Here is a 9,277-nt window from a genome sequence, read left to right on the forward strand (position 1 = left end):
GGAATAGAAAAGCAACTGGAATCACTCAATAGAAGAAAGTCCACTGGACCTGATGGGATACCAATTCGATTCTACACAGAGTACGCGAAAGAACTTGCCCCCCTTCTAACACCCGTGTACCGCAAGTCTCTAGAGGAACGGAGGGTTCCAAATGATTGGAAAAGAGCACAGGTAGTCCCAGTCTTCAAGAAGGGTAGTCGAGCAGATGCGCAAAACTATAGACCTATATCTCTGACGTCGATCTCTTGTAGAATTTAGAACATGATTTTTGCTCGCGTATCATGTCATTTCTGGAAACCCAGAATCTACTATGTAGGAATCAACATGGATTCCGGAAACAGCGATCGTGTGAGACCCAACTCGCTTTATTTGTTCATGAGACCCAGAAAATATTAGATACAGGCTCCCAGGTAGATGCTATTTTTCTTGACTTCCGGAAGGCGTTCGATACAGTTCCGCACTGTCGCCTGATAAACAAAGTAAGAGCCTACGGAATATCAGACCAGCTGTGTGGCTGGATTGAAGAGTTTTTAGCAAACAGAACACAGCATGTTGTTATCAATGGAGAGACGTCTACAGACGTTAAAGTAACCTCTGGCGTGCCACAGGGGAGTGTTATGGGACCATTGCTTTTCACAATATATATAAATGACCTACTAGATAGTGTCGGAAGTTCCATGCGGCTTTTCGCGGATGATGCTGTAGTATATAGAGAAGTTGCAGCATTAGAAAATTGTAGCGAAATGCAGGAAGATCTGCAGCGGATAGGCACTTGGTGCAGGGAGTGGCAACTGACCCTTAACATAGACAAATGTAATGTATTGCGAATACATAGAAAGAAGGATCCTTTATTGTATGATTATATGATAGCGGAACAAACACTAATAGCAGTTACTTCTGTAAAATATCTGGGAGTATGCGTGCGGAACGATTTGAAGTGGAATGATCATATAAAATTAATTGTTGGTAAGGCGGGTACCAGGTTGAGATTCATTGGGAGAGTGCTTAGAAAATGTAGTCCATCAACAAAGGAGGTGGCTTACAAAACACTCGTTCGACCTATACTTGAGTATTGCTCATCAGTGTGGGATCCGTATCAGATCGGTCTGACGGAGGAGATAGAGAAGATCCAAAGAAGAGCGGCGCGTTTCGTCACAGGGTTATTTGGTAACCGTGATAGCGTTACGGAGATGTTTAATAAACTCAAGTGGCAGACTCTGCAAGAGAGGCGCTCTGCATCGCGGTGTAGCTTGCTCGCCAGTTTTCGAGAGGGTGCGTTTCTGGATGAGGTATCGAATATATTGCTTCCCCCTACTTATACCTCCCGAGGAGATCACGAATGTAAAATTAGAGAGATTAGAGCGCGCACGGAGGCTTTCAGACAGTCGTTCTTCCCGCGAACCATACGCGACTGGAACAGGAAAGGGAGGTAATGACAGTGGCACGTAAAGTGCCCTCCGCCACACACCGTTGGGTGGCTTGCGGAGTATCAATGTAGATGTAGATGTAGATTTTGTGCGTCTCTGTAGTAGATATATATTTCATTTGTAATTAAATATTTTATAAACGGGCCAAACCCTTGTTTTCCTTTTATAAGTAAACTTTCTCCCTGCAATTATTCACTTGTGCGTGAATTATGGTTTCCATAATATTTGTTTCTGAAAAGCTAGCTGGAAGCGCGAGCTCAGCAGATGATGGTTAAGAGATGCAATGTGCCACAGCAATTCGCTTTCAGCTATTGACTTCATTCTGCTATAAGCACGGCGCGTCCCTGATATTACTTGCGAATCAGCTAATGGTGACTTGCGATCGTTTTGAATCAGTGCACACTATGTATGATCTGGCCATTGTCTCCGAACTGTTAATCTGATGCCCTCGCTTCTGTCAGATACAGCCCCCACTGAACTGATGGTGGCGGTAAATTACTACGGCTCGTAAATGGTAAAAACTTCAGGAGTCAATTTTATTATAAAATCATTGCATTCTTTTTAGATGCGTATCAGATGGAGGAGGAAGAATACACGCCAGCATTAAAAATGACCGTTACTCCATTGCACAATAAGAGAGAAATTAAATCTATTTGTCAACTTGATTTTTTTACAAAGTTCGTTAATTTATTCAGCGTGTCATAATTCGCATTTAACTGTAATATGACGTGAACTCATTAATTTGTGAGTAAAAGACAGAGGTCAGTGCACCGTATCTCGAGACATTGGCATAAATTGACATAATTAAAGTCAATAAGGAGAAAATCCAGCAAGACTGAGTCGATGAAAGAGGCAATATCTGTAAAATAATAATCAATTACGTAAAAGAAGGAGTTTTTACAAGAAGGTAGGAAGTCACTTTTATGTTTATTTTCATATATATGTAATTTAACAAATCTACAAACAAGATGGGCTATGAATGTCTTCTGTGGCCTTGAAGATTCAAAGACAATACCGAATAGGGCAAGCACGTTTGTACTACCGCGGATGGTATGTTCTGCATTTATACACAATCGTCAATCCTGCGATGGTAGATATTTCGTACCTGTGGGCGTGAACAAGGATGTGTTGATAGAATCATAATGAAATTGTGTACAGGTGCAATTAAAACAAATATTAAAAATGAAAAGGAATATGAAAATCACGCCCTTGGTCATAGACGACAGTCAAAGAAACGACGTAGGTATATTAAACTTTTAATGTAAATATTACTGTCAAAACTATTATGTACAATGTGTTTTAGAAAATTTTAAAGTTCCTGTTAATGAAAATAATATTCTGATTCGTTCGGGATAAAAATACATAGGGATCGGTAACATAAAAACAGATAGAACACGAAGAAATGTGTGTCACAGTGGACTTTCTATTGTAAATAAAAGTATTTCTGTTAACTAAAAAAGGACAGCCGTTCACGCTCTATGAGTAACACTCGTGGGGCACTGTATGTACAGTCTTAGACATAGAAACTGACCGCCGGCCAGCCGCCACAGAGACTAAGTCCGAGTCGTTCACTTAAGGTGGCCAATAAAACTGACCGCCCCTGACAGTTTAAGTCCGGCCATCTGCACAATCTGGCAACACTGTAAGATGCGGAAGTGTTAGGAGGAAGTGTTGTCTACTTACGAGTTGATATGCAGGGAGTAAGCCCGTGGTCTTGCGGTAATCGTCATGCATTCTGAACTTAGAGTCACATGTTCGCGTCCAACTGTTTTTTTTCTTTTTTTTTAACACATTTCGGTCTAAAGTTATGAGTCTGATTGAACGTCGAAGACAATTCGTTTAACATTCTACCCACCCGCAATAACAAGTATTCCAGAAACAATTCCGCAGGACAGCTCGTGGCTGCGTCGCGATCATAACAGCTTACGCTCGAGCTTTTCCTCGTGCTGCAGCAGCTACCGGCCACCGGCCAGACGCCACCCGCCGCCCGAAATCCGGTGCCGCCCATGTGAAGGCGGCGCCACGCTGTCAGTGTATTATAAATGCCATTTTCTAGTTATCATCTTGCAGTTAAGCATTGGATTTTGCATATTTGAAAATCATGAACTACAGTTAAGCATTGTAAAATTGAGTCGCAAGTGGAAAAAGGTGTAACATCTGGAACACAACGTTTACTTTTGGTATAACAGAGGGATGAATGTAGAGGAGGCAGCTAGAAAGATTTGAACTGTGCGTGGAGTGAGTGCTTTTGAGGAAAATACCCCAGAAAAAAGATATTCTTGTTTCAACAAAGATCGTTCTGGCACGAATGATTATCCACATTAAGGAAGTCTCGACTACTGATATATGTGACATTTTACCATTTTACCATCACGCGACATTTGCATTCAACAGGCAAAGTTGTAGGAGTACTGCATGCTCTAATTCGAAACAACAAAAATCAACGGAGTGACTATTATTGAACGTCATCAGGTCGCTCATTGAGCATTCCTCTGTAGTACTGTTCAAAAATGGCTCCGAGCACTATGGGACTCAACTGCTGAGGTCATTAGTCCCCTAGAACTTAGAACTAGTTAAACCTAACTACCCTAAGGACATCACAAACATCCATGCCCGAGGCAGGATTCGAACCTGCGACCGTAGCGGTCTCGCGGTTCCAGACTGTGTAGTACTGTTACTGGTGACATGTTATGATGCTTTTATCGTTAACTTCCTAAGAAGAAATGAAAGGCTGAGCCCCACCAAAAGACGTAGACTAGAGCAAAGAGTAGTGTGAACATAATATTTTACATTTGATAGCTCCATAAGTGTGTTTTGGACTACGAATTCTGCCCCAAGGGGTGTGTGCTACACAGCTGGAATTTGTTGTCAACAACTGAGACACCTTTCAGTCGCAGTGTAAGAAAGTCGAGAAACAAAACTACATCACCTTTGCTACTGCATGATAACTCACTCTGTTGATTTGGGAAACAAAACTATCCAGGAGATTGATAGGAAAGTCGTCTCTCGGACACTTGTGTTGATAGGGAAGTCCTCTCTCAAGCACTTGTCCCTCTCGTCATATATTCGTAAAACTTTACCTTTCCCGCTCTTGATCGATCGACCGTCAAGGCAATTCATTTCTAGACGAAAGTACTCTTAAAACTACTATGGTTTAATGACATCGTTAGAACCAGTGGTTTTCTACAAACGTAGAATTTGCAAACAACTTTAGCATAGTTAGATTGTTGTAGATATCGTGAAAGAAAATTCAGCTGCTGATTAATTTCTCTTTGATGACCAATGTTGCGATTGGAAAACTAATGGAAAATGCAATTAAAATATTCACTGTGCCAATACAAATTAAATTCAGCTTACTACAGAAACATCACGACGGCAATCTATCTTAATAAAGCATTATGTGTCTGTAAGACGATTGAGCATATTTCAACACGAATTAGTAGAATATTACCGACTTTTGACTTCGAAAAGATCTGTATTTACTTCATTTCCCGTATCACTCGCAAGTATTATGAAAATGTGGCATTTCATAGATAAAATTATGTATTCACAACAACAAAAAATATGTCGGCAGAAAACAAAAGTTGCATTATGGAATTGGTAGTACCGTAACGCTTCCGCTCTGACACTAAGGGTTACTGTAAGTAGCAAGCCGTATTTTACTCGAGCGTTATCTTACGATTCCCTTACTGAGTTTGTATCTGCCTGCTTGTAGCTCAGCTACAAAACAATTAAAAATCTGTCTATCAGTGAGTCTCGAAAGGCGAACGAAAGCAGCTTGCAACTGGTAGCCAAGCATGTTACCTGGGAACTGGTTGTTACTAAAGTGGGAAGATATCCTTTTGTAGTTGAATTGTTGGCAAATGTCAGTCAGACGTGTGCCGTTGGACTAAGCGTTTCCGTAAGTTGATTTTGTACCAATGATTTTTCTACGGATTTTTTCCATTCCAAATAGAGAACTGAAGTCTTCCATTAGTATTTTGACGTCATATTGGTGAATGTTGCGCATAGTATTTTCGTGTGTGTTCCAGAATTTTTCGACATTTTTGGTGATTTTCTTATTTTCAATGTTGGTGAGGGCATGTGCATTGATGAGTGTATATTTTTTACTGGGGCTCTGAATGGGCACAGTCATAAGTCGATTGTTGATGGGTGTGATTTCTTTGACAGAGCTGATGATAGATCTGTGTTCGAGAAAAGCAATGGCGAAGATTGGTGCGCTTTCGCTAACTTTTGTTGTATTTTGCTCTTGAAGATGCAATGGTTTCCGTCATGCAAGATTTCACTGTCAGTTAGTCGTGGTTCGTGAAGAGCAAGAATGATAATTTTTTGTTGGTCGATTTCTTTGGTGAGGTTATTTAGTTTTCGTGCTTGGATCAATGTACCGATGTTTAGTTTTCAAATGCACGTTTTCTGCTTGTAGGGAAATTTACCAGAGATCTTCGATATTCTCTGCCGTGTTAACCTGGACTCTCCAGCATCCGAAAATCCAACTGCCGCCCGTCGACAGCCGGGTTGTGTACCACCTGGGGTAAAGTTGACTTTGCCTGCACAGTTTATGTTTGCTTGTGTTTCGTTGGTTTGTCTTGGATGATACCAGGACCGGACAGGACCAGAGGGTGTTGAAGCCTTTTGAAGCAAATATTTTCAGCCGAGCTCATTGAGCTAACAGACGGTGGCCAGAGTAGCGGTGATTTTCACTCAGACGTGCGTGGATTTTGGGTTCAACGGATTGAGTAGCCGTTAAGGATTGTGTTAGTATTTGGTTCACCCCAAATATTTGATTTCCTCGGTACCACCCGTATGGGGGAGGATTTCCTCTATCGGCCGCACGGGATTATTATTATTATTATTATTATTATTATTATTATTGTCATTATGTCATCAGCAAATCCGATATGGTGCATCTTCCCGCCATTGAAATAGATGTTCATTGTTCGATTCAGTATTTCCATCACATAAATATGGGTTATAATTACGTTATATTGCTGCTAGAAGATATATTTCTCACTTTTTCTTAGGCAGTTGCTACCTGTTACTCCATCATAGGAATTTATGTGCGCAGCATTGTTGCAATACAGACGTTCAAATTATCCGATTTCTGTAATTTCATTTCGATACCAGATCGTTCTAATCGGATTCAGCCAGTCAGGCTTCATGTGGATATCCGAATACGACTCTCATCATTTGGTAGACTGGGTAAACCACATTCTTAATCGGACGGTTGAATCTAGATCACTTATTTATGACAGGGCCTGAATTCTTAAACACTGTGGAAAATAATAATACAATGTGCTTATTACTAATATGTTATTTAAATATAAATTTATGAACGAACGAGATAACAGTTTATTTACAGGAGCAGAGCCGGCCGCGGTGGTCTCGCGGTTCTAGGCGCGCAGTCCGGAACCGCGCGACTGCTACGGTCGCAGGTTCGAATCCTGCCTCGGGCATGGATGTGTGTGATGTCCTTAGGTTAGTTAGGTTTAAGTAGTTCTACGATCTAGGGGACTGATGACCACAGCTGTTAAGTCCCATAGTGCTCAGAGCCATTTGAACCATTTTACAGGAGCAGAGCCCCATCCATCATAGCAGAGCAGTGCGGGATTGGTTTCAGGGCCAAGAGAGGATAAAGCTGTTGCCGTTTGTTCCACGATCACCGAACATCAACCAGATAGAGAATATGTGGGCAGAAGTAACAAGGTCATTGCCATGTGGACCTACAAATGCAAGCGACCTTTGGACGAATATAGAAAACGTATGGTGGGAAGTAAACCATCACGCTACACTGTCGACGACTTAATGAAATCAATGCCCCTACGCCTTCGAGAAATCTTACGTAATTATCGTGGGTTGGTTGGTCACTAAAAATATACTCGTCCACAAAACCCATGTGGACAATTATCTGATAGTCGGTCAAGCTTTGCTTTGTCGCAGCTGTTTAGATACAAGTCCATTTACTTTCAGTCCCCTCCTTACAATTCTTGCAATGCAAGGTAATTGAAAAATCTCATCCACTCGACGCCAACTGAGGAATTGACTGGTGCATGTGTTGTTCAACATAGAGTAGTTGTCACCCTCATTGGAATCAATGACTGTTTGTGTGTGTGTGTGATTGTGTGTGTGTTTTCGTGTTCACGCACAATCTGGATCAATACTATGAACATTAGACAGACAAGAAACAATAAATATTGCATCAAATATGACTGTAATGTATTATAATGTGATGGGAAGTTACAACCTGAATTTTTACCCAACCCACGACCTGCATATTACGTTACGTTAAGTAAGATATATTAACTCCATAGTATCGTTAGCAGAGACAGTGCGCTCTTGTTGTCGAGGCTCGCGACAAGTGCAGTGATTAGCAGTGCCCAATGCCGTCGCGATCTGTTTATGTTGGCTGAGCGTGGACACTGCAGCAGATGCTTCGCCATAAACAGAAATAAATCACCTTGGCTCTGACTGCAGTGAGCGGATATCACTGCCTGGGTGTTCTTATAGTAACCAACGTGAGACTCTACTCACAAGTGCCATGGAGCAATTGCAACGGGTATCATGGCATTAGTCATCAGAACATTAACCAGTGATGAAATGTCCACTCTATTTGAATCCCAAGAAAATAGGAACCTTCTCACAGAGGAATGTGAGGTGATATCAAAATTTATCCAACATACAAAAATTAACTGCAGGGCTTTCATGTATGCAGTAGTAGCACACAAGGAAATATTATGTCTTGGAAGCGTATATTTCATTTTCTCTTCTCAAAGGAACGCCCTTGTTTTAGTATGAAGTGAGAAAAAAACACGAAAAAGTAAAGTTCCTGAGAATCATATCAGTCATTTCCTCTTCTCATATTATAACTTTTATTTTAGTATGAAGTAAAAAAAAAACAAACAGTTTAAGGTTGTGAAGCATACTTGTATACTTCATAAAAGGTTCAAATGGCTCTGAGCACTATGGGACTTAACTTCTGAGGTCATCTGTCCACCAGAACTTAGAACTACTTAAACCTAACTAACCTAATGACATCAGAAACATCCATGCCCGAGACAGGATTCGAACCTGCGTCCGTAGCGGTCGCGCGGTTCCAGACTGTGCGCCTAGAACAGCTCGGCCACCCCGGCCGGCATACTTGTATACTGACCATTCGTTATTTGACTAAATATGAACTACAATCTGATTCGCATACATGTGACATGGGTTAGCGCCGGTACAAAGCAATGAGTAAGGGTTGGATGCGGTTGAAGTCCCGTTACACTGATGGCAAGACAAATGTTCGCAAATCACCTCTATTGCCTCAAAAAACAATTGTATCTTAAATATCGAAGGACCGACGTCCACACTGTCACAGCGCGTTGAAATACAGCTAAGACGGCAGATGAATATTTGTGACCGACTGGGCTTTGAACCTGGACCTCCTGCTTACTAGACAGACATGCTGATCACTGCACTATTATTATTTTCTTTTGTAAAGTTTGAGAAGACTTTCAGCACCAGGTAGGCGGGGGCAAAGATGGCAGAGGTCGAAGATCCGAGGCGTGGCCTCAATGCCTCCCCCATACCTGTCACTGAGCAGCTGCATTATTCCCATGTATTCCATGTTTGCACCCATATATACCTTTAAATCGTGGAACAAAATTGAAGTAGTAATTAAGGTAAAATAAATTACAGGTTGCAGCCTCCAATGGCGTGCGTTCCTTGTAGAACATAACTTATAACAGTGAAAACGGTGACGGAAAAATACATAACAAACATTCATTCAGAAATATATTCACAATTTAAGTTATTTTACACTGAATGCATATGAGGTCTGTAAGGAAGCCATATATTTTTCCACAAACGAAATA

The sequence above is a fragment of the Schistocerca serialis genome, chromosome 5 (assembly GCF_023864345.2).
Source record: "Schistocerca serialis cubense isolate TAMUIC-IGC-003099 chromosome 5, iqSchSeri2.2, whole genome shotgun sequence".
NCBI classification, from domain to species: Eukaryota; Metazoa; Arthropoda; class Insecta; order Orthoptera; family Acrididae; genus Schistocerca; species Schistocerca serialis.